The sequence below is a fragment of the Lontra canadensis genome, unplaced genomic scaffold (genome assembly GCF_010015895.1).
Source record: "Lontra canadensis isolate GAN:19392208 unplaced genomic scaffold, GSC_riverotter_1.0 scaffold100, whole genome shotgun sequence".
In the NCBI taxonomy this organism is placed as follows: Eukaryota; Metazoa; Chordata; class Mammalia; order Carnivora; family Mustelidae; genus Lontra; species Lontra canadensis.
The window spans coordinates 769,010-795,504 of record NW_022631094.1 but is presented as its reverse complement, the minus strand read 5'-3'; the positions used below and the strand labels follow the sequence as shown (position 1 = coordinate 795,504).

At 44.2% G+C, this 26,495-nt stretch overlaps 1 protein-coding gene and 1 non-coding gene across 2 annotated transcripts in view; both read left to right on the top strand.

Moving 5' to 3' along the window:
• The window catches only part of CAMK1D (calcium/calmodulin dependent protein kinase ID), a 433,113-nt gene that overhangs the window by 57,909 nt on the left and 348,709 nt on the right, over positions 1-26,495 (top strand). The gene's annotated exons all lie outside the window — the stretch shown is intronic.
• Positions 22,746-22,876, top strand: LOC116855301. The gene has a single exon (XR_004380328.1). It is a non-coding gene; the product is annotated as a U6atac minor spliceosomal RNA (small nuclear RNA).

Sequence of the window (26,495 nt, the reverse complement as noted above, 5' to 3'; positions counted from 1 at the left end):
ATTTGAATTTAGAGGGGCTTTTGCTGTTCTTTATATGTCTGTTATGACATTTGTGTCTAGTCGGGACTTCCTGTTCAAAGTCTTATTCTGCCTTGGTAATGTCCCCCAGCCCCCAAAAGATGATACCCTCTAAGGCTAAATGTCTTGCCTGATTTGCTTCTTCATCCTCTCGCTTCTGTATGTGCCGCAGTGAGTACTGCTGTACCCCCTTGTCACTCTGGGGGACTTCTCAAGGTCACTGCCCCGTGCCCCAGGGCCATTTTCATTTCATGTATATGCTGCTAAGTCCCGTGTCCTGGTTTCCAGCCCTAGTCTCCTTCCCCAGACCTTGCCCGCATATCCAGTGGCTCCCTGGATGTCCCTACGTGACTCAGCCCAGCATGTCTCAAGTGCACTCTCCCTCCATTCCCCCTGCTCTCCCCATGGGCTCCTCTATCTCCCATTTCTCAGTGACCCACATCCTCCTCCATCTGCCCTTGCCTGGTATCCAGTTAGGATTTGGGTTCCTTCCTCTTGCTTTCATCTCTCCTCCCACCCCCCATTTCCAGTCACTGGCCCTCATCATCAATTTCAGTCTCTTGACTGTCTCAGTGTCGGTCTCAGTGACCCCACCACCAACCTTCCCAACATAGGCAGGAAAGGCAGGAAGCCCCCATCATCTCTTCCCTGAATTTCTCCAATAACGTCTTTACTGTTTGCTCTCTCGTTCTTCAGTTTTGGCACCTCTCCAGCTTATTGTCCCCAGGGGGTCCTGGAATGATTTTCCTGGAGCACAGATTGGATGCTGTTCCTGCTCTGCTCCAGCCCTGTCAGAGACATCCCATTGTCCACAGAGTGACAGATGTGGAGAGACTGCATGTCTGGGGTTTCTGTCTTCCCAGTGCAGATATGTCTCTCTTAAGGTCCCCAGTTCAGATGATAAACCCTATGTTCTCCCACCTTATAAGGACTTCCGAGAGGTGCCACCCGCCCCCAGCGTCCTCACCGCTATCCTTCTGGTCACATTCTGCATCAGCTGTGCGGAACTCCGAGGGCTTGGCCATGTTGTCTGCCTCCAGCCTTTACCCGCATGGGTCCAGCTGCCTGGAGTCCGCTGCCTCCTCTCCCGGCTGTCCCCTGCACTTCCTGCTCCCCTCAGCTTTGATTTCCTTTCTTCCAGGAAACCTCCCTGTTTGCTCCTCCTTACTAGACAGGATGCCCCCTCCTATCTACTCCCCCAGCTCCTGCACTCTGTTGGCTCTGGGTGCTGCCTATGGCTTTGTATTTAATTCTGTGTGCTAGAATTAAATTCTAGAAGAAATTCTGTGTTCTAGGTGCTCGTCTCTTTCAGGGCTAAGGGCTGTCTGTCGGGCACCGCTCTCTAAGGTGTGCCCAGTGCCTGCCAGCAAAAACAAATTTGGACCACTGTTTTTAACTGGTGCTTAAAAGGGCAAGATTAAAGTAGGATTCCACCCTCTCTCCCCCCCAGCTGAGAAACTGTCTCAGTCATCCTGACTCTTACATGATGAGAGGAATCCTTGAAGCCCCTGCACTGGGAACAGTTTCCATTGCGTTGCTGGAAATGCTGGGAATATAGATCAGAAAATTCTCGTCCTGCGGTCGAATCATTCAGGCTCATGGTGACGATGCGGGAGAAGAGGGCTTGCCAGGTGTATGTCACTTCTTCAGCTAACATGTGCTGAGCCTGCAAGGATTTGACGATTTCCTCTGTGGCAGACTGTTCGTGATAAGCTGTTATTTTGAGCACTAGGATGATTCCTCTTTAATGAGGCATTCGTGAGCTTTGGAACAGTTGGACCAGAGATGGTGGCAACCCCCTGACCCTAGGAAGGCAGCTCCCACTGCTTGCGGGGCTGCAGAGGGTTCTCAAGATGACTGGGCACCCCTGGTGTTTCAGACGGGGTCCCAGCAGGAAAGGAACTCACTCCAGGCAGTTCCAGTGAAGAGAATTTACTAGAGGGGCAAATGACAGAAGTACAGGCTGGGTGAAGGAAGTCAGCGAAAGCTGTTTGAACTTGTGCCACCCCTGGGCACAGGGACAAGGGAGGGGGGAGTCCAGTGAGCCATGGAGAATGGTGCCAGAATGAATGGCCTGGGGACACAGCCATTGCTAGAGCCCTGGTCCAAAGCATGGAGGGAATGGCAGAGGAAGTACACTGATCTCTCTCCTCTTGGCCTCTCTGCTCTTCTGATGGGTCCCCTATGGGCCAGCCCAAAGCCAGAGGGCTTGGGTGATGTCGTCAGCAGGCAGGCCTCTGGGACACAGAGTAGGACAGGAGGGTGGAAGACAGACCTGGGAATAACCAGCCGTGATGCATCCTTCCAGTGGCGATCCTAGAGGCCGCAGCTATTCCCCTTCATTTGGTTTCACCCAATTTACTCCCTGGGAAATGTCGTAGGGCATACTCTTCTACCTTTATGGAGCTTACCCTTCCTTGGCAGGAAAGTGTTAGATCGGGCCTGACCTCCTGCAGGGACATACCTACAAACGATTCATGCCTCATAGTTCCTTCTTACCAGGGTTTCTTTCCCACCTTCAAAATCCTGCCTCTTGTCATTCCTCAAGGTGTCTAGACCGTGATATCATCTCCCTCTCCCTGTCCTGGAAGATGTAGTGGCTTTCCAGTGGCTTCCTCCCCCTGTTTTTGTGCCTCCTAAGTTGGGTCTCTCCATGGGAGCCAGTGCAATCCTGGGATTTGGCAGGGGGACCCGGCGCCCTGTGCCACGTTGCCTTCCCACCACAGGCGGGATACACCCTAGTTTCTTTGGCTGGGCCGAGAGACCAGATGTGGGGGGCTCTGTGTGCCTCTCACTGCCCAGCATTTTTGCCCCCTACCACTGCCCCTTCAGCCACACTGGCGAACCTGAGCACCCCAGCTCACCAGACCTCTCCCACCTCGCCCTGTGCCCATGCTTTCTCTTTGCTGCCTCTGCCTCCCCACCTTCTTTCTCTGGGGGGCTGGCTTCTCCTCATACTTCACCTCACAGTTTACATGGCACCACCATGGCCTTCTTTCCCAACCCCTGAAGGTCACAATGGCCCTTCCCTGCCCCCTCGCCTCTCCTCTAACACCTGGAACCCTGCATGCCCATCTCAGGGTCCCTGCACTCAGCCCGGGGCTGGCACACGTCGACCAGTTCAGATCTGAGGAAAGTGCCCCTGAGAGACCAGGGCAGAGTCCGCTGCCAGGCTCCTCCTGAGGTTTTGCTTCTACAGAATGCCTGGGCTGTGGGTGTATGACTGTTCCCATTAATTTAATTTACTGGTTTGGTATCCGGTGGGCCACAGGACTGAGGGAAGGCAGTTAGAAGAACAGACCTCAGTGTGGGTGTCTCTTAGGTAGTGGTGGGTCAGTCCCTCCCTTTGTTTTGTCTTCCGTATTCTACCCTGCTCACTTCCCCTCCTGTTTTTCCCAGCCTCTGACTTTCTGGCCTTATCTCCATTGCTGTATGTAATGAAGACACACACATGCCCCTTTGCTGTCTCTCGCTGCTCTCTCGGACAGGAGTCAGCAGCCAGGATCATTGTGGAAAACCTTTATCACTTCAGATCCAGCTCCTTGGGGAATTTAGGAGTGCCTGGATTGGATAAGCTGGTGGGGACTTTGTACCTGCCACAAAAGAGACATTGCTCAGCAAAGCAAAATGATAAGCAAGCCCCTGGTGGGGAGCATCATCTATGAGAGGAGAAAGAGTCTTGGAGCACTTCCCCATGATGCTGGACAGCTAACGCCAGGCTTGCCACAGGGCAGTGCCCGGCTGCTCTGAGCTCCTGCTCCTTCCAAGGGTGAAAAAGGGATCAACGCCTTTCAGCTTTCACTAAATCAAATTAGCCACTACCCCAGGTCATTTGAATTAATTACACGACCTTCCCCGTGTCTTCCTTCTGGGTCACATGCTGTAGTCTTGAGAATGAAGCCCTACATCGTTGATTTTGCAAGTGAAGAAAACTGAGACCAGACAGACACCTGCCCGGATTCTGGAGACCACACGCTTCCTTAGGGCCAGAGCTGGAGCTGGAATCTTCGTGTCTTGAGGGTTGGATGTCTCTATTGTTTCTCTCTTGGAGCTTTTATGCAGAGATGTGATAACAAATCAGGAGATTTGCCTCATTTTCTTATTTTTTTAAAAATGTATGCTTTCTCCACCTTGCTCGTATCGTCTTATTATTGTAGCCGAGAAAGGACGAAGAAAATTAAAACAATAAACCACAGCGTTAAAGGCCGTTTTTGTGGCGATGTTGATCAAACCCTTATCTCACCTACATATGCCACTTGGAGGCGGGAGCTGGTTTTCACAGCAGCACTGTAATCCCTGCTCGGTGAGGGCTGATGTGGAAACCGAGCGCTCCACACTGATGTGGAAACTGAGCTCGTCCACACTGTGTGCTAGACCGTCCAGTTGCCAGAGGGAACTAGGGCAGAGGTTGGGTCTGGAGGAGTCCGAGGCTCTCATCACTTGGTCATTGAGGGAAAGCAGACAGAAATAGGGATGAAGAGATGAAGTGGGTACAGCGCTGGTTCTCAGACCACCCCCCCCCCGCCCTGCCCATGGGAACCGAATAATCACACACACAACCAAGGGGTAATAAATGACCCCTCTCACGACCCCCAAGGAATGATTTGTTTAAAAGATTCTCCCAGGGGTACCTGGGTGGCTCAGTGGGTTAAAGCCTCTGCCTTCGGCTCAGGTCATGATCCCAGGGTCCTGGGATCGAGCCCCGGGTTGGGCTCTCTGCTCAGCAGGGAGCCTGCTTCCCCTCCTCTCTCTCTGCCTGCCTCTCTGCCTACTTGTGATCTCTTTCAATTAAATAAATAAAATCTTTAAAAAAAATATATAAAAGATTCTCCCAGTATTCCAGAACAAACACCGTGGCTGTTCAGAGCACCAGCCTGACTGGTGAGAAGGAACCAGGCGGGTGTGGGTGGAATGAGTGTGTCCTCTCCTCCTCCAGGGGTGGGGAGAAGGGGGGCAGCTGGCCGTACTTGGGCCTCTCACCTTGCCTGCATGACCATGTCTGACTTTTCTTCTTTTTTGCTGATTCCCTGAAGGGATTAGCTAGCAAAGTTAGAAGTCATGGCTATTGTGCATTTTTCTATATGACATTTTTAAGATTTACAACCTTCTTTCTTCTATTGAGGATTTGAAGATCTTTGCAACTTTTTATAGGCCTTTTTTTTTCCCCCTGAAAGTCTTACACAAGGTCCATAGAATTAAAGTGAATGCCAATGTTCTGCGATGATTTAACAATCTCTGAACTATGTTGCTGGAGAACTACAAAGGACCACGGATAGTGCCCAGATACCTTCTGTGCAATGGGGGTGGGCGGGGCACGAATGCCGTCATCCCGCCAGGGAGAAACGGACAGACCACACACCAGGTGCTAGGCCCCGGTTTTGTCTCAGCCAACCTCAGAATGACCCTAATTTATACTATTTATACTGTTTTCTTAGAGATTAGGCAGGGGCCTGGAGATCCCCACCCCCCACCCCCCGATCTCCCAGCTGAAAACCTTCTCTCATCTCAGGTGCTTTAATGCCTAACTCTTTCCTGGACATTCACTGATGGTTCTCATTACTACCAAGTGCCCTTCTGCAGGCCATGGGATGTAATCACCGAACATTTCTAGCTTTCTTTCTTCCCTCACTTCCCTCTCCAGGTGCATAATATTTTTTTTTTCTTTTTTCAGATGGAAAGGTTTGATTATTTATTTATTTATTTATTTATTTTTCATGTCTTTTTATTTTTAAAAAATTTTTAATCCCAATATAATTGTTACGTTCATTTCCAGTGTACAATATAGTGAATCAACAATTCTGTACATTACTCAGTGTTCATCACGTTAAGTGTGCTCTTAATCCTCTTCACCTGAATCATGCATCACCCCCCACCTCCCTCTGGTGACCGTCTCTTTGTTTTCTATAGTTAAGAGTATTTTGGGTTTGTTTCTTTTTTCCCTTCGTCCATTTGTTTTGTTTCTTAAATTCCACATATGAGTGAAATCATATGGTATTTGTCTTTCTCCTGACTTATTTCACTTGATGTAATACTCTCTCAGTCCATCCACATCATTGCAAATGGCAAGAGTTCATTCTTTTTGATGGCTAAATAATATTCTGTCATGTGTATATACCCCATCTACTTTATCCATTTATTAATTGATGGACACTTGGGCTGCTTCCATATCACAGCTCTCACAAATAATGCTAGTATAACATAGGGGTGCGTATACCCTTTTGAATAGATGTTTTTGTAGTCTAAAGGTTTTTGTTTTTTTTTAATATTTGCTTTTTCAGACAAAGCAGTCTAGGTTTTCTTATGGTCTTCTCTCCTGACTTTGCTTGGTGATTTAGTTGACAGAGGATGAACCTAGTCCTAGAGAATGAGAATCTGATCATTCCAATGCATGAAATTTTGGAATCCTTGTTCAGGTTCCACCTGATTTGAAGCAGACTGGGACCTTCGGTCTCTCCCCCAATTGCCTTACGTATGGATCCCCACAAAGCTGGCACTTGGTGTATATTTGCCGAATGAAAACCACAGAGAAGAAGGGAAAAACCAGATCATGGATTCAGAATCTTTGCAGTCATATAGTATGATGGGTAATTTTATGTGTCAGTTTGGTTGGGCTGAAGGGTGCCCAGATAGCTGGTAAAACATTATTTCTGAGTGTGTTGGTGAGGGTCTCTGGAAGAAAGTAGCACTTGAATCAGTAGATGAGTAAAGCGGACTGTCCTCCCCCATGTGGGTCAGCCTCTTTTAATTCTGAAGGCCTGAGTGGAACAAAAAGGCAGCAGAAAGATGAATTTGCTCTCTTCTTTCTTGAGCTGGGACGTCTGTCTTCTGCCCTTGGACCTTGGAGCTCCTGGTTCTCAGGCCTTCAGACTCACACTGAATCTTCCTGTTGGCTTTTCTGGTTCCCCAGCTTGCAGATAGAAGACTGGGGGGTCTCTCGGCCTCCATACCCACAGCACTAGGGTTGTGAAAATATGTGTGAAATGTCTACCAGAAGAGCTTATTAGAGACTCAATGGCCAGAGTTTTTACTGGGGGCTGGTCAGTTAAGTACTCTCTTTCTAGCATGTATCCAAATTCCAGAATCCCAGAAGGAAAGCAGATATTCAGCAAAAACCTTTTTTTTTTTTCTTTTCCCCATCGTGGAAGCCTTTGTACACATTAGTACAGTTTTTTTTTTTTTTTTTTTCCTTCAACTCAAACAGAACAAGATGCTTAGAAGGTTGTCTGTCATGGGGGTAGTGGTCCTACGATTTTCAACAAATTTTCAGGCCTTTGGGATCGGCTCTGGGCTGGGGCCATCCTTCTCAGGGTGCCCTTAGTATTCCCAACGGCCTAGAGTAATACTGAATATTTTTGTATATACCAACAGAGGAAAGCTTTCTTACTTTTCTGTTGCTTTCTTACCTTGAATAACCAGCCCTAAATTTTCTCTCTTCCAAAGACTAAATTAAAACCCCAGTCTGTTAGAGTATTTCTTAAATTGTAGTTGGCTGTAGCATGATGGTACAGAGTATATGGGATTTGGAATCAGACACACCAACTTGACTTGTGACTTTTGACTAGTTGCTTGGCCTTTCTGAATCTCTTCCGCAAAAGATTTGTAGCTTTGCAGTGATGTGTGAGAAGGGTCGAGCCCAGATCATGGATGCCCAGTAGATAGCCACTCCTGTCATTAGCAGGGGACAGGAGCTGGCCGGGGTCCACTGAAAATTATTAAGTAGGCTGGGTGCTGGCTTATATATTCCAGGCTGTTCCTCTCACCAGTTGTGAGCCTTCAATACTGGCCCTAAATTAGCTGTGGCTTTAGGAATAATAGCATCTAACAGGTGATTGCCTGAGAATTGCAAAAATTCAGCAAATCCTAAATTAGCAAATCTTCATTCATAATGAAAGAGTTAAAAAAAAACTCCCTGTGATATGCTTAAACCTATTAAGTAATACTCTGTCTTAAGGTTCTCTGGAGAAACAGAATCAATAGAAGATAGATGGATGGATAGATAGGTACGGAGATATGATAAAGGATTGGCTCATGTCATTACGGAGACTGAGAGGCCCCATGATTTGCTGTCAGGAAGTTGGAGACCCAGGAGAGCCAGTTGTGTAATCCCAGTCTGAGGAGAGGAGAAGGCAGATGTCCCAGCTTATCATTGGGGGAGAGAGTGAATTCTCCCTTTCTCTGCCTTTTCGTTCTACTTGGGCATAAACCACATGGATTGCATAAACAGATAGGCACAGTGAGCCACTCTCATCAATTAAAGAGTTAAAGTGGTGGGAACGCTTTATAAGGTGAATTTCTCAGATCCCAGCCAAGGGCCACCTTTGTAAGTGGCCTTTGCAAGGATAGGAGTCAGGCTTTGCTGTGTTTACCTCTTTCCTGCATAGCCCACTCTGTGTCCGAGCTGCTCTGGGGGCCAAGGGCCTTGGCCCTTCACTCTGAGCAATGGTTGTCGTCCTCTTCATTTTGGACCCCTGCTCACAGATCTGCCTGGGAAAAGAATCTTCACTCTGAACTACTCTTGGTGTCTTTTGTCTACCTCTGGTACTCTCCTTCATATTGGGTAAATGACCTGTTCATCCTCTGCCCGAAGAAACTTTGTCTGGCCATTGTCCTCTCTGACCTGAAAGGATGAAAAAGGTTTAGTTCTTCAGGACATTAATTCAGTTCCTTTCCTAAATGTCATACTCAGCTTCTAAGAATAACCTGTTTTCTTTAAAATTTTTTCAAAATTTAAATTCAATTTAGTAAATGTATAGTGTATTATTAGTTTCAGGGTAGAATTTAGTGATTCATCAGTTGCATAAAACACCCAGCACTCAATACATCCTGTGCCCTCCTTAATGCCCATCACCCAGTTACCCCATCCCCATGCCCACCTCCCCTCCAGCAACCCTTGGTTTGTTTCCTAGAGTTAAGAATCTCTTATGGTTTGCCTTTCTCTCTGATTTCATCTTATTTTATTTTTTCTTCCCTTCCCCTAGGTTTATCTGTTTTGTTTCTTAAATTCCATATATGAGTGAGATCATACGGTGTTTTTCTTTCTTGGAGTTATTTTGCTTAACGTAATGCCCTCAGTTCCATCCATGTCATTGGAAATGGCGATTTCATTCTTTCTGATGGCTGAGTAATATTTCATTGTGTATATATACCACATTTTCCATTCCACTTTCGATGGACATCTGGGCTCTTTCCATAGTTTGGCTATTGTGGACATTGCCACTATAAACACTGGGATGCAGGTATCCCTTCGAATCATTATGTTTGTATCCTTTGGATAAATATCTAGTAGGGCAATTGCTGGGTCATAGGGTAATTCTATTTCTAACTTTTTGAGGAATCTCCATTCTGTTTTCCAGAGTGAAAACCCTGTTTTCTAAGCACAGGTTATTCCATGAGGAGAGGTCCCTGGGCATGTCTTTTCCTTGTGGGCACATTCCTGTCTGCCCTGACCCCTTTTCTATTCATTTCACTCATCGTGAATTTAAACATTTTATGAAATTTGCCTACAACTGCTGACCTCTCACCCAGGGGTAGTGGGTCTCCATTTTTGATGTTATGCCAGGGATGATTAACCCTGAGATTTAAAATTCTCACTGTTCCTTCAGAAGTTTGAGACACTGGTAGAGATGTGTTAGATTTGTTCTCTGTAACATAGAGGAAGCCTACCTCTTTCCTTCCTGCGTGGCTCCATTCTACTAGGTAGTGAATAGTTAATAATTTTGACTTTGGTTTGACAGCAACAAGTAAAGAAACTTGTCTTTGGACGCCGAATACAAACCAAACACCTTTTTTGTTTTGTTTTGTTTTTGTTTTTTTAAAGAAAGACACAATATTTCTATTTGATTTTGGCTTTCCACAGTATATTTCCACAGTATATTTTTCCAAGACTTCAACCTTCTGCTGCAGGATTCTTTCCCATCTTCTGCTCCCATAGTCTGGGCAGGACAGTTGTTAGGCACTCTTGTCTGTGTCTACCAGGGGCTATTATCCCAGTGCCAGTGCCTGGCTATCTGAGGACTATTGTCCTGTTACCACAGAGTAAAATTATTTTTCTTTTCCACAACTCATTTTTGAAGTTATTACGACAGGTGCTTTCTGCGGGTAAAAACACTGCGTGTGTCTCAGAGACCAGAATGGTTGTCTGTTGCGGTTTAATATTTATTGAAAATGTTCGCCTATGGTGCATTTATTGACTGGAGACCAAAGAGTGAGAGACCTGCGCTTTCAAATTCTGCAAATGTACGTTCCTTTATGTTTGCAGGAAGCTTTATCGCCATTTAGTTGAGCTACAGAGATTGGATTGATAGGACAGAAACGTTCTGTGCTTTTTTATTTGCCTGCATTTTAGGGCTTTGTTGTGATAATGACTGTGGATATGGGCTCTTCTTTTTCTTCCTCCCCGCTTCCACTAGCAGGGTTAGCGTGATCATCTGCTCGGTGAGCAGGCTGCCCAGCTGCCCTCCTGAGTGGTTTGCACTTGAATCTGACAGGCTCAGAGCCCTGAGATGGGGATGAGGACTTAACGTTGTTTCTTCTGCTGTGTCTTTGTTACCAAGAGGCTGATGAGATTTTTGTCTTTTTCAAAAACATGGGGAAGAATGTGGTGGCCTAATTTGCATTGCAGTCTAGCACAAACCTGTGGAAAAGAAAAATAATTTTATTCTATGTTACACAGGATGATAGTCCTGTTTAAATCCAGAGACAGGTGGAGCTGGGGCTGCTCTGGGGTTCAATCTCTTGAAGCTCCTTAGAAGACTTGCCTTTGTGTCACCTGGCATTTATGAACAATTATATCTGTTGCTTGACCTTTTTTTTCCTCCTGCCATTCTTGGTCCTTTTGGGTACATTCATATATACGTTTTGTTGGTGTTGTTTGTTTAATTTGTGTGACAAGAGCCGAACTCTTTTTTTGCCCCTCAGTCTAAACTTTATACATTCTACTCAAAGATGGGAACAAAAACCTCCCTATAGCCTGAGAAGTGCTTGGTAAAGAATCCATCTCAGCAAAGTCTCCAGAACACGGAATGGATTGGAAATTGTGTAAAATGAATTTTCTTGTATATACAGGTGAAAAAAAATGCAAGTTCATGATTTATTTTTAAATGTATGAAAGAGGATCTCTCTGATAGCATAAAAATGCAGCAGGTAATAATTCTTCAGGTCTTCCAAGGAATTAGAATGGACCCAAACTCCATAAAATTTAAACCAAAGGCTCAAAGAGTTATTACAGGAGTCTTAACTAGTAGTTTGCTTTCCTTAAAACTTTGGTTCCTAGGGCGCCTGACTGGCTCAGTTAGAAGAGCATCTGACTCTTGATCTTGGAGTTGTGAGTTCGAGCCCCATGTTGAGTGTAGAGATTACTTAAAAAAAACAAAGAAACAAAAAACTAACTTTGGTCCCCCTGAAATACTATACAAAAATGGAACTTCATTCTGCTAATAGTTTGATTCAAATGGACCTGCAAATCCCTTCCAATTTTAGTCACCCTTGTAGCTGCCATACCAGACCTTGAATATTCACCTTTGGGGTTTTCATATGTGTAAAGTCTAATCATTCTGCTCTTTTCATTCATCCATTCACTCACTCACTCACTCATTCATTCATTCATTCATTCATTCATTTTAAAGATTTTATTTTTAAGTAATCTCTACACCCAACATGGGGCTTGAACTCACAACCCCGAGATCAAGCGTTGCATGCTCCACTGACAGAGCCAGCCAGATGGCCCCATTCTGTTCTTTTAGATCATGGATGGTTATATGTGGAGTCCTTTTCTCTTCCTTTGTTTTCTTTTATAACAAAGAAAAGATCAAAAAGGAATGTTCAGCCACTGTGGAGCATTTTGGGGAAAATGAAAAAACTGCTTCCTCCACTTTATTTGCAAGGGGAAGCACCTTAGAAGGGAGTAGACTTGGAAGTGCCCACAATTCTGTGGAGAGAGGAGGGGGTGATAGTGGATTCCAGGCAAAGGTCTGAAGAAGGCTGGATATGTCTTTGCCTCTTTTTCATCACCCCTTTTCCTCTCAGTTCTTTACTCTTTCCTCTTCTCCTCCCTATTTCTCTCTTCTTTAATACTCCCCTTCAGTTTTGAGCCAGTTTCTTTTACTCCCTTTATATATTAGCAGTTGAGAAAACAGGGACACCCCTTTCAAAGAGATCTGTTTTGTTAAGGACTAGACAGCAGAGCTAAAGGGATTAACCCTCAAGAGTGAAACTTTGGCTTCAGTCGGAAGGACATTTATGAGCAGAAAGTCTTCTCAGGAATTGTCTGTTTATAAGATCTGTTCATTTTTTGTGGGACAGAGATGATAGATGTCCTCTCTGTGCCAGGTGCTGCTGTCAAACACACAGGTGGATGAACGATGTTGCTCGTGTTTTGAGGCCCCTGAAATGGCAGGGGAGGGGATAGACAGGCATAAGAATTAGTAGTTACAATAGGGAGGCACAAACCACGTGTTGTGTTCACATAGTGGGGTGTGAGAACAACTATAGCAATGTCCATTCCCCTGGAATCGGGGACTTGGAGGAGAAGAAGACACAGAACGAAGCAACGTGAGGGTTCTGGAATGCAACCACCCTGGAGGTTTGAACTCTTCACGACTCGAGTTGAGTTAGACCTAGCTCTGGTTCCGCTATTTTTGTTTTGGCTTCCTGTGGCTTCCTTCCTTCAGCTTCCTTCCTCTTGTTACTCTGATGACTTCAGTGTCAGCCTCGCCGTCCCCAGGGTGAGATGCAGAGCTCAAGAAATATGGCCTGGAAAGGGGGAGACATGATTGGACTGCAGAGCAGACAGATTTTTCCTTTAGATATTTCAGGTAGCATTGTCTTATAACGTTAACCCACAGTTTTAGACAGGAGACTGTCCCAAGATCTTTTCTTTTTTTTTTTTTTTAAATATTTTATTTATTTATTTGACAGAGATCACAAGTAGGCAGAGAGGCAGGCAGAGAGAGAGAGGAGGAAGCAGGCTCCCTGCTAAGCAGAGAGCCCGATGCGGGGCTCGATCCCAGGACCCTGAGATCATGACCTGAGCTGAAGGCAGAGGCTTAAACCACTGAGCCACCCAGGTGCCCCCCAAGATCTTTTCTTTTCCTGACTTGCCTTTAGCCATTTATAATCACCGCATCTGCCTTGGCTGCAGTAGTCACAACAAGAAAAAAGGTTCCCAGTCTTCTTAATATAAAAGTCATAAACCATGGCTAGACAATGCAGAAAATTTTACCACTACTTAATTTTTATTGTTAGCATAGCTCTTAATTGCCTTCCTTATCTTCGTGCCTGCCTGTTGTTGTCCAGGATGAAGTTAACAATGTTTGGAAAGTCAGTTCAGAGGTGAACTAATGATGTGGTCATAATAGCAGATATAGGCATGTTGTTGGCATTTGGTGAATGTCAAATACTAGTTTTAACGATAATATATTTGGAGGAGGAATGAAAAGTTCCTCTGTGGGAGAGGCTCTTATCCTTTGTAGATAACAGTGTTCATTTCTGTTGCAGAAATATGGCTTCTTGGCTTCAATTACTAGCTTTATCATTCAGCCTGCTTATATTTGAGGAAGCTAGGCTTTTTTCGAGTAGGGATCTTAGCCACAATATAAACCTTTCTCCTCTTGTAATCAAAGCCTTTGTGGCAACCTCAATGCCAGTTATCACCAAACCCTATGGAGTTAGACCACTCTAACTAGGTGTTGATCTGGTAAGTAGGTGTTGATCTGGTTTTTAGGCTCCCCTTCCCTCCATGCCTTCAGATCCTACCTATGCTGTATCTTCATTTGATTTTGACTTCTGTTGAGAATTCCGGTTTCTGTGAAAACACAAACCGGAAACACAAGCCACCCTTCATTTATTCCCGTTGGGGTATTTGGACTAATGGAGGGAGGGGCTCTGGAACAGGGTTGAGCACCACCCAAGATGTTGGTTTCCCCAATTCATCCTAAGATACCTCCCCCTTTCTAGGACTGGTTGTTTGAATCTAACTTTCTTGGTCTTTTGTCTTATTTTAGCTTTGATGGCACAACGTTAAAGAAGGAATTAATTTATTCAAATTTTTTGTCAGTACTGAAAGATAGTAAAAGTACTGGAAAGTTGACTGCATTCTCCTTTATATCTTTTGTGTGTGTATGTGTGTTTGTGTGTGTGCGTCTGTGGAGTGTGAAGACTTTTCTGCAGGAAGTCACCCAGAGCCCTTCAAGGGAATGACTGACAGCTTTCTATCACTTCACGATGAGAGGCTGAATGGGTGGCCTTAGGCCGCTGCTGCCCACTGGGCAGCCTCCAAGTAGTTTTCTAGAGGAGAAATGGCAGAGCTGACTGGACTTCTTACCCAGTTTTGTTTGAGGAAGAGTTAAACAACATGTGAATAATTTGAAATTTTTATGAGGAAAACAGAGCGAAAGATTTTTCTGAAATCAGACTTTTTTTGGCCTATGTGTCAGATTTTATTTTTCTCTTTTACTTTTGGTTTTTTATCCGCTGTAGTATTTTTTTTAAAGGCTTATTTATTTATATGAGAGTGTGAGTGGAGGCAGTGGAGGACCGGAGGGAGAAGGACAAGCACACTCTCTGCCAGGCATGGAGTCCAAAATGGGGCTCAATCCCATGATCCATGAGATCATGACATGAGCCGAAACCAAGAGTCAGACACCTAACTGAGCCACTCAGGAGCCCCAATTCTCCTGTAGTATTTTTAAAGGCAGCAATGAGAAAGAATTATCCCTGGATCATTTCTCCCAGTGAAAAACATTAGGCATGACTATGAGGAAATGGCACGTGGCCTTAAGGAGGATGTATGACAGAGTCATCATCAAATGCTGACTCTGTCCCTCCAGGCTCTGTGGGCTTGGCAAGTTTCTTAAACTCCCTGTGCCCCAGTCACTTCATCTACATGGTGGAGACAATAATCTCTGGGATGCTGTGGTGATTAACTGAGATCACTCTTGTCAAATGCTTAGAATAGTCCCTGGTATGTAGTAAGCAGTTCATGGTTATTATGTGTGATTATACACTAATTCTGTTAGGTCATGTTATTACATTATGAGGGAATTGAGTTTCTTGGTACACTGATGTGGCCTTAGAAACTTGGAACAAATGTCCACCCAGGCTAGTGTTCAATGACTATGTGGCCATTACTTGGTTGTAGCAACTTTTTTTTTTTTTTTTTTTTTTTTTTTTAAATCAAAGCTCAGTTTGCCACACAGATTAGGAACCTGTAGGGCCCCTCCAAAGCTGAGTAGGCAGAGCCTTAATGGCCCTCTACATGGCTACAGTCACCTTGAGTAGTTGCTCTGGTATAGAGGATATAAAACTTCGCAAATGGTCTTTTGTAAAACATTAGAGGAAGGATGCTGGACTATTAACCAGCCCCACCACTAACTAGCTCTGTGTCCTCTGGATCAGGCCAGCTATTCATTCATTCATTCATTCATTCATTCACTCCATTTGCAAAAAATGCTAAGATATTTTCAAGTAAATTAAAGATACTTTATTGCACAATTTCACAATATACAAGACATGGAAACCACCTAAGTGTTTGCCAACATGACTGGATCTATAAGATGTGGTTTGTACATTCAATGGAATATTATTCCACCATGAGAAAGAAGGAAATCCTGTCGTATGTGACCACGTGGAGGGACTTCTAAGGCATTCGGCTAAGTGAGATAAGTCGGGCAGAGAAAGACAATATATGATACCACTTACATGTGGAATCTAAAAGAGCCAAAGTTGTAGAAGCAGGGTGTAGAGTGGTGGTTACCAGGCACCAGGAGGGGGAAAATTGGGGAGAGGTTGGTCAAAGGTTACAAACTGACCATGAGAAGTTGAATAAGTTCTGGGGAATCTAATGCACAGCACAGTGATTTGAGTTCACATACTGTATTATAAACTTGGAAGTTCCTGACAGACTAGATCATAAACGTTCTGAGCACAAAAAAGAGGGGCGCCTGGGTGGCTCAGTGGGTTAAGGCCTGTGCCTTTGGCTCAGGTCATGATCCCACCAGGGTCTTGGGATCGAGCCCCACATTAGGCTCCCCGCTCAGCAGGGAACCTGCTTCCCCTGCTCTCTCTCTGCCTGCCTCTCTGCCTATTTGTGATCTCTATCTGTCAAATAAATAAAATCTTAAAAAAAAAAAAAAAGAGAAATGGTGACACCAGTGGAAGTGATAGCTGACTCCAGGGTGACACCAGATCAACACGTTGTACATCTGAAATGTTCACAGTGTTGTATGTCAGTTACATCTCAGTTTAAAAAAAGAGATCTTGATATTCCACCCTTAATATAGTATGGCTTTCTGTCCCTTCCATTCTCTCCAAGAAAGAAAGGAAGGAGGAAAGAAAGAAAGAAATTTCCTCACACAACCAAAATAACATAATCATAACTCACACAATTACTACTATGTCTTTACTACCTTCTCGTATCCAGTTCAGTTTCAGCCTTCCCCAGGTAGGGTCAGGTTATATACCGCATTTACCTTACGTTAGCGTGGTTGCTTTGTGGGGGCAAGGTGGGGCAGTACTGACGAAGTGGTCTCTAAGGCCCAGGGTTCATGTTTTAATACCTTTAACCAAGTGCTACTCAGATGCTGTTCATTCCTCTTGTTCTTGGAGGAAGAGGAAACAAAATTTATAGACCTCAACTATGGCTCTAACATGATGAGTGGGAAACATGGAGATTCCTTGGCTCATGGGATCTGTCAAGACAGGTGGGGAGGGAGTGTCACACTGGGTTGAGGAGACCTAATGTTAGGTTGGTTGTGCACTTGCCAGAAAGAGTTTTAGGCCCAAGAGTGGCTTACCTTTTTTGGGCTCCATAAATGTTCTGTGCCTTTTATAATCATAAGGAGGACTTGGACTGTCCTTCTGATTTCATTTTGTTTTGTTATCTGAGACTCCGGTATTTCCTTCAGAGAGACTGAATGCTGGGTCTCTCGGGTTGCATGTCTAGGGGAAGTCCCTTTGTTCCAGAAACGAAAGAGTGAAAAAGTTCTATAATGACAGCCTCGTGGACCTTGGATGCTCCAGCCTCAGAGATCACTGGCCTGTTGGCACATTCTCGGCGTCATGGGGTGTCCCTGTGAAGCCATTTCCCAGCCTCTTCGCTTTCTGCCCACAGACCTGCCTGGGACCACCTTGTTATGTGTGTGATGTACGAGGGCCCATTAGGAATGTGCTCTTCCCACCTGTGCTCTGAACTGGTTGAGAAGTAGCGTTGTGGGGTCAGACAGGTAGAGACCAAGGTAAGAACTACTTCTGAAAAAAACTAAATTGGAGTCTGTAGTATAAAGAACTTCTTAATTCTGAACCTCCACATCAAGGGGCACTGCCTGCTGCAGGCCTTCTTCCTAGGCATGGGGGAGAGAAACTTTAGGTGGGCTTCCAGTGGGTGCCCAAGGGACAGAGGGAGAAGGGGCTAATCGAACAGCCCTTCCATTCCTCCGGGCAAGCCTGACAAGTCCCCTCTTCTGCCCTGTGGAGGAGGCGAGGGGGAAGGGGGACACAGGCAGGAACAGCCACAGAAAAAGGGACACCAAGAGTGGGAATGATTCTTTCCCCTTTCTGCAATCCTCCTTTTGGGACCTGGCATTCCCCGGCATTGTGGGGGCCTTGTGGGCTCCTTCCCTGTCTCAGCTTCCTAGACTAGTTTATTGGAGGAGAGAGAGAAATGAGGTAAGTTGTGATAATAGTAGCGTTCAATAAATGTGGTCATTTATGAGATACACAGTTCCTGGAAAGATAAATCTTTTTAAAAAAATTGAACTTCAAAATTTCCCCCAAACTCTGAATATTTAATAATATACCAATCTGAATATTTAATAATATACCAATCACCTGTTTGCCTCTGGGAGGCAGAGACTCAGGTGTGTGTGTGTGTGTGTGTGTGTACACGTGTGCATGTGTGTTTGCATGTGTGAGGGTGTGTTTGTTGGGGAGGTAGCAGAGAGGAAGTGGGATGGAGAGCCAAGGCTTTCTGAAATATTTATTACCTAGAGGATTTCTGGGGTCCTCTGAAGGGGTGCCCATGCCCTGAGTGTCCCGGAAGTCAGCTCTGCTGACTGACAGAACTTTTGCCCCAGGGTTGACAGGAACCAGGGCAGAGACATTGGGAACTTGATGAAGCACTTGTTTGGGGAGCCCCTTCCTTTAACAGGTGACCAGGCATCCCCTCATGGAGGGAGAGGAGCCATTCTGGGTCCCAAGAAGTTGGTGTGATAGAGAAGGAGGAACCTGGGGCTGGTAGAGCAGGTGGATTGGGTAGGCAGCGTTTTCTGACCTCTTACAAAGTAGGGAAACCATGCTTTGCCTTCAGGCATGTTCTGAGAGCAAAGCATGGAGCAGGACAGCAAAAACTATTCATATTAATGGAGCAGAAGATTGCATTGCATTTTTATGGACGTTAAAAATTTGTGGAAAAATGGGCGCCTTGGTGGCTCAGTTGGTTAAGCGTCTGCCTCTTGGTTTTGCCTCAGGTTATGATGGAATCCATGTGGGTGGTGGTTGGGGGGGGGGGAGTGTGCTCAGCAGGGAGTCTGCTTGAGAGTCTCTCTCCCTCTGCCCCTCCCCCTGCTCGCTGGCACGCACGCACTTTCTCTCCCTAAACAAATAAATAAATAAAGTCTTTCTAAAAGATTGTGGTAAAATATATGTAACATAAAATTTACTATTTTAAGCACTTTCAGGTGCACAGCTTGGTGGCATAAAGTCCGTTTACAGTGTGCCTCCACCATCCATCTTCAGGACCTTCTTATCTTCCCTGATGGAAACTCTGTCCACTCACCGCTGCTGCTAATCAGCCCCTGATAACCACCGTTCTACTTTCTGTCTATCAATTAGACTAAATCTAGGGGCCTCAACTAAGTGGAATCTATAGAATTTGCCTTTTTGTGGCCGGCTTATTTCACTTGGCATAATGTCCCCAAGGTTCATCCATGTTGTGGCAGGTGCTAGAATTTTCTTCCTTTTAAAGACTGAGTAATGGGAGCACCTAGGTGGCTTGGTGGGTTAAGCTTCTGTCTTTGGCTCAGGTCATGATCTCAGGGTCCTGGGATTGAGCCCCATATCAGGCTCTCTGCTCAGCAGGGAGGCTGCTTCCCCCTTCTCTCTCTGCCTACCTCTCTGCCTGCTTGTGATCTCTATCTCTCTGTCAAATAAAAAAAAAAAATCTAAAGAATAAAGAATGAATCATAGTCCTCTGTATGTATATGTCCCATTTAAAAAATATATATAGGGGCTCCTGGGTGGCTCAGTGGGTTAAGCCTCTGCCTTTGGTTCAGGTCAAGATCCCAGGGTCCTGGGATTGAGCCCCATATCGGACTTTCTGCTCAGCAAGAAGCCTGCTTCCCCCCCTCTCTATGCCTGCCTCTCTGCCTACTTGTGATCTCTCTTGTCAAATAAATAAATAAAACTGGGTGTGGTGCAAAAACAATGAATACTGTTATGTTGAAAAGAAATAAAAAAAAATAAAATTCTGAAACTAAGCACACAAAAAATAAATATTAATAATTGTTATAAAAAATCTTTAAAAATAAAGAAATAAAAAAATATATATTTATTTATTTGTGAGAGAGAGCACAAGTAGGGGGAGGGGCAGAGAGAGAGGGAGGAGCGGACCCCCTGCTGAGCAGGGAGCCTAACCCCAGGATCTTGGGATCATGACCAGAGCCAAAGGTCATGACCTGACCTTAACTGACTGAGCCATCCAAGTGCCCCAATGATATGTCCCATTTTGTTTATCCAGTTCATCTGTCAATGGACCCTTGGGTTGCTTCCCCCTTTTGGCTTTTGTGAATAATTATGAACATAGATGTACAAATAGCTGTCTGTGTTACATATTTTCAAAGTAAACTTTTTTTTTAAATGTAGTATATGCATTACATTTTTGGTGACCATAACATACTTCTAATTCACATTGAACTTGTTATCCAAAACCCCAGAAGTTTTAAGCATAACAACTATAATAGATTTTGTCCTTGATCCTTGTCCCTTTTGTCCTGAGTTGTTAAATTTGTACAACTAAATTGTATATTTCATCTTGTTAGGTCTTGTTCACCAAATCAGCCTGTCAAGACCTTTTAGAATTCTGAGTCTTTCATCTCATTTAACTTTGGGTCATTCACAAATATTTATGATCATATCTTCTATATCTTTGTACAAGCCTCCAAGAGCTGTGGACGCTGCTGGAAACCTCCCCCTGGTTGGCGTCTTTCTCTGGGTGTTGCTGTGCTGTCATGTACCCATTTATACAACTTTTCTCACCCCTGGTTTCATTCCTTATTTTGTTCATAAGGAAACGTATCACCCTCCGACACGCATCTCTGCACATTTTCATGCTCTAATGGTCTTCATACTTGCTGACAATGGGGCTAAGCCAGACTGGTCACATGTGCTCTTTGAGTTTTCTGGGGGAGGGGATGGCAGCCACCGGAAAGTTGTAGTGGAGTGAGGATTGGGGTTCTCTTACAGCATCATGGCCAGCTTATAATGAGAGCAAGTTTCCAAACAAATTCAGCATAAAGACACTTCTTAAAAAAATGGGTATGAGCAGTCAGGCAGAGTCTAGCCCATATGTTCCGTTCTGTCACCTGAAGTCCCAGCTCTGTGTCCTCTTAGGTGCTCTGACCACTACTTAGGATGACAGCTTCCCTTGAAACCGAGTTGCCAGTATTCCAAAAGCAGGATTCCATTTTCCTTGTGATAGACATCAGGCAGCCCAGAAATCCTCCAAACCAAATGACTGGACAATTTTGGGATCCAGTCTAAGGGTACATGTCTGGGGCCTTGTTGGATGGAGTCTTATACCCTGTTTGTTCAAGGATAGAGACTGTCTAAACTATTTTACCCCATTCTTAATGCCCACCAGGCTAATTAACCACTGATTTCATCAAGAAAAAAAAAATCATTCCTCACATTCATTTTGCTAGTTAACAGAGGAATTAATATTACTCAGATACATATAACAGAAGCAGTTCTAGTTGGCTGCTCCTGGACTAAGGACTTCTTGGTCAGGATGCTAGCTGACCAGCTCAGGATGCTGAGATATAATTTACCTACAGTAAAGATAACAAATCTCAGAATTTTTTCATCTGTGTAAGGACCACCTAGATCAAGATGTAGACCATTTCCAGCACCGTGAGAGTTCCCTGGTACCCTTTTCCTCAGTCAGAATTATGCCCTTCCTTCCTAAAGGTAATTACTGTTCTGACCTTTGTCACCACAAATTAGTTTTGCCGATTTGAATTCCATGTAATGGAATCATACTTAAGTTTTGTGAGATTCCTTCATGTTGTATAAATTGTTCATTTTCCCCCCATTGCTCTGTAGTATTCCATTGTATGAAATTTAATTAATTAATTAATTAATTATTAACATATAATATATTGTTTCATGGGTACAGGTTTCATCAGTCTTACACAATTCACAGCGTTCACCATAGCACATACCCTCTCAATGTCTATCACCCAGCCCCCCAACCCTCCTACCCACTACCCACCTCCACTCCAGCAACCCTCAGTTTGTTTCTTGAGATTAAGAGTCTTTTAGGGTTTGTCTCCCTCTCTGGTTTCATCTTGTTTCATATTTCCCTCCCTTCCCCTATGATCCTTTGCCTTGTTTCTCAAATTCCTGGTATCAGTGAGATCATATGATAATTGTCTTTCTCTGATTGACTTATTTCGCTCAGCTTAATACCCTCTAGTTCTATCCACATCATTGCAAATGGCAAGATTTTGGGTTTTTTTGGGGATGGTTGCGTAGTATTCCATTGTGTATATATATACCACATCTTCTTTATCCATTCATCTGTTGATGGACATCTAGGTTCTTTCCATAGTTTGGCTATTGTGGACATTGCTGTTATAAACATTTGGGTGCACATCCATTGTATGAAATTCAGATACCCATTGTATACTTGGTAGACATTTGATTATTTCCAGGTTGGGGCTTTTGTGAATAAAGCAGCTAAAAACAAAGCAGCTAAAAACATTCTTGAGCATGTCTTGATGAGTTATTGATTAAAGTAACTAACTGTCCCTAGAATTGGTTTATATTCACAGATACAGAGAGATCATTGTATTATCCGTGATATGTGGCTTTGAAGTATATTAAACAGATCCTACAAAACTGTATCAAACAAAGGAATAGAGTCGAATATATTTGTATTTAGTGAAGTATATATTGGAACAAAAGGAGATCATTGCTTTTGTGCTCCTTGACTGTAATAAATATTGGCAGTCAGAGGGTCAGCTTTTTAGAGCCGAGATTCCCATGTGAAAGTATGTTATTTCCTCAATGCCTTCTGTAGAAGGGGTGGGAAAAAGACCTTTTCATTAATTATGCAAATAGGCATCATTTTCTAATTTTAGGTTGTCACTGTGAAAAAAAAGTCATGAATTACTAAAAAAACTCAGAATATCAACTACTTTTGGGGGTCTCTGCATTGGAATAAATGAGGTTTTTAAATATTCATTTATGTTTTTCTTTCCATGTCATTTTGGGTATTGTGATGAAAAGAAAGTATTTGCTGCTGATTTAGAATCCCTGAATACTCTTATAAAAATTTAATTCCACCCATATTATCTAGACTTTCAAGGCTTTTTTTAGAGGGCTTGTTTTCCTTTAATAGATTACTAGAGGGAAAATCTGCTAGCCTGGAAAATTGATGGATGGAAGTAGAATAGGAAACTAAACTCCGGCTACCATTGGGGAATGCTGCATCGATTGAAAATTTCAAAGGTTCTGTGTTTTATGAAAGTGAAGAATCAGGTTAGCACTCCCCTTGACAAGAATGGAAAAAAAATTCCAGTGCCCCGTAGCACATACATACACTGAAGCTATCACCATCTCTTTACAACACCTAACAGTATTTCTTAACAACATTACAGTGTAAACCAACATTACAGATGTCCTCTCCCAGGAGTTTTTCTCACACACACACCTGCACGCGTCTTGAGGTGACACCTGTACAAGATTAGTACTGAAGCTTTGCATGTAACACCAGGCACCCGAAGTTACCAGGTGTATGGCAGTCTGTGAGGGAGTGGTTGAAGGATGGTGTCCGTGTGCAGTGGGTGCTGTGTGGTTGTTAAGAGAGAGTGACGATGTGTGTTCCAATGTGGAATGGTGTCCAGCTACATTGCCATGTGGAAGGAACAAGCTGGAGACTGGTGTGTAGACTATGGAACCTTCATGTAAGAGAGATGGGGATCTGGAGATATATAGGGGAATTTGCTTATATTTGCGTAGAGAAACACTGGAAAGATAAGAAATGAATACAGACATGGACTGTAGCAGTGAGCAGGGAATGTAGGGGTTGGGAGTAGGTGTAAGAATGGATCCGTCTGCATGGATTTTTTTTATATTGTGTTGACTTTTGGAATCCTGTAGAAGATAACCCACCAACAAAAGTGAATCTGTCCGGGCATGCCCCTTGACATTGAACTAGACCAAGAGCAGGTGGCAGAGGGAAGCCGGTTGAATGCTTCATGAAAGGGTGAGGTCATCCTCTCCATTTCCTTTCTCAGAAGCTCTCAAGTTCAGTAATTCAGTCTCAGGTGCTTATTGAACCAGTGTGCCAATCTGATGTGCTAGGCGCTATCTTAGGGGCTGTCAGTGGGATCCTTAAAGTCCAAGCTTTCATGGAGCTGCTTGAAGGGACAGACATCAGGGAGATGATGAGAAGGCTCATGCCTCTGGGCCCCAGGGAGGGAGGTGAGAGCAGCCCCCGCTGAGGTCAGGAGGGAGGTTAACTGCTGATCTCTACTCCTGCATGTTCAAGCCGAGTTTGTGCATATAGTATTGTGGCCCGTAGGATAATAAAGAGGGGTAAATTCTCACTTTCATTCTTTGGCTACAGTGCTCAGAATGTCATTTTATCATAATCTCATTATCTCTTCAGTTAAATTTCAAATAAACACATTTTAGTAGCCCCCCAATCTACTACTGTTGTGGGCAGGAGACCAGAATTTAGGTGAATAAATCACGAGTTGATTTGACCATTATAGTTTGTCTTCACAACAGTGGGGCTGCTTTGGGGATCATGGTATCTCTATGATTTGTGACTATGACCATAGATATTACTCTGAGAAGTCTGTTACTTTTTTTTCCACTCAGTAAGTGGTTAAGTGTACATTGTCCCTTTACTGTGACATATTAGGTATAGAAAATTGAAACACTCCTCCCCCAATAGTGCTCACATTCCAATGTATCTTCAAGACAATTACTTTCTTAAAACACTATAGAGATGTTCCCATTGTAGATGATGTAGTCCTTTACGACATTTCTCCTCTGTTTCTTTATTTTTTTTCTCATTCTGGCCTTTTACTGGCAGATTTCTCTTTTACCATTTCTGAATCAGATGAAATATTAATACAGTTATTTTTTAAAATTTCAATGATGACATGATTTTTTAAAGGGAGAGGGTTTTTTTTTTTTTTTTTTTTTTTTTTTTTTCCCCCCTCTGTTCCTTTCAGTTCCATTAAGTTCTGTTGAAACCAGAGAAATGGAGATCAAAGGCTGTAGGAAATTGTGACGGTCAACGTGCTTCTCACATCTTCACTTCGCCCACCGCTTAAGTCTTGCTCAGATTTGATGGAATAAAAACACAGAGACTGGCAGCCAGAGTTGGGAGTCTGGAATTTTCCTGGCAACTAAAGACCAAAATACAGATCTATCTGGAGCCAGCATATTCACAAACAAGCGTAGGTTTGTGATTTAGTTAAGAAAGCACCAGAAGTCAGATTTAAGTTAAAAAAAAAAAAAAAAGTAATGAAGATCCTTATTTTATAATCCCAATAAAGTGCTCTCTGTAGAATAGTAAGGAAACACTCAGGGGTCCCAGGGATCCTCTGTCATCCTAGCGGATGCACGGAAAGCTGATGGCCATGGAGGCTTGCCAGTGTGTTTTCCTGTTGCCCACTGCTTAAGAGACTTGGGCCATCTGAGAGGACTGGCCATTTAGTCAGAGCTGTTCTCTCTTGGAAACTCAGGGTGACCTCAGGAGAATGTGGTCTCTGCTTCCTGGTAGGTGAACTCTTCTAGTCTGCCGCCTATCTGTCATGGCCTTACAGGAATGTGTGACATCCCTGGGCCTGGCTGTGGGGGTTACTGGAGCTGTTCCCCGATGGTGTGACTGTTTGCAGTGTCCATTGCTGGCACAGTAAAGCCACCTTGCAGAGAGTGAGGCTTATTAAGTGGCTACAAGCAAGCCTGGTGCAAGGGATCTAGGCACTGTGAGGGTCTAGGTCCAGTGCTCACACTAGGTTGTGTTTTCTTTCCGAAGTTCATTGCCAGAGTGGAAATAAGAACCACAGGGATGCAGAAGTGAGAACGGATGATGGAACGAATTCTCTGATGCCTTTTGCCAGTTTTGGGGGGATGTTTGTTGAGTAAGCATGTCTAAAAGCAGTGCGGCAGCCTGTGAAATCACTTGTAATGTGGGGTGTGTTCTTCCCCTATGACTGGGGACCCTACCTGCTTCTAATAGAAGACCAGCCACCCTGGGTGGAGACTGCATCCCTTTGCCATGTCAGCTTTGATGGAAGAAGTTTGTTGCCCGTCACAGAAACCAAAGAATTGCTTTTCTTGGAAGCAAATCCGTTTTCTAACCACACGGTAAACGGTCTTCTAGTGTCCACTTTGCGCGAATGTTCTCAGCCAACACTTCTTGTATCTTCTGCACACAGCCTGAGCCCTGGCTCCTTGCTGAGTCAGCGGAAGAAGAGTGTATGTTTATAGCGGGTTTAGTGTTCTGCCAAAGCCCAGATTCTGTTAATTTCATGACAAATAATTTTTCCTGTTTTACCAAATTGACAATTTGTATGTCTGGCCGGTTTAAAGTTTTTTAAACTGCTGCTGGGCATTTGACCATATCTGTGGGAGTCTCAAGGCAGTCCAGCAGAATGGGTGTAAAATACGGTAGTCACGAGGACAACAAAAATATCTGGTATTTGTATATTTCATTGGCGTTCACAACACGTGATTTCTGTGTTGTGCATGTTATTCAACAGGTGATGGATGGGAGGTCAGGCCCCACCAGCTCAACAGGCCAATTTGAGTCAAGGAGTTTTTATTTCTATCCAGTGCAGTAATGGGGTCCTTTCATGTTGGTGAGAAGAACTCAGAGGGCGCGCTTAGCTGCAGCAGGGACAAGGAATGTTCTGAATGGGCTGGGAAGAGATGGTGTGCACTACAGCAAAGAAGGTGCGTCTCTTGGCAAGATTCTGTTGAGCAAACAGTGGCTGAAATTTGTGTCAGGAGCAAACTTATTTCCTGCCTGCCTGGGTTAGGGAAACCAAATAAACTCTAAGAGGTTCTTTTTGTTCTTTTTAAAAAGATTTTACTTATTTGGGAGTGAGCACAAGTGGAGGGAGGGGCAGAAGGAGAGGAAGAGGGAGAAGCAGACTCCCTGCTGGGAGGCAGAGGGCTCCGTCCCAGGACCCCCAGATCACAGCCTGAGCCGAAGTCAGGTTAACAACTGAGCCGCCCAGGTG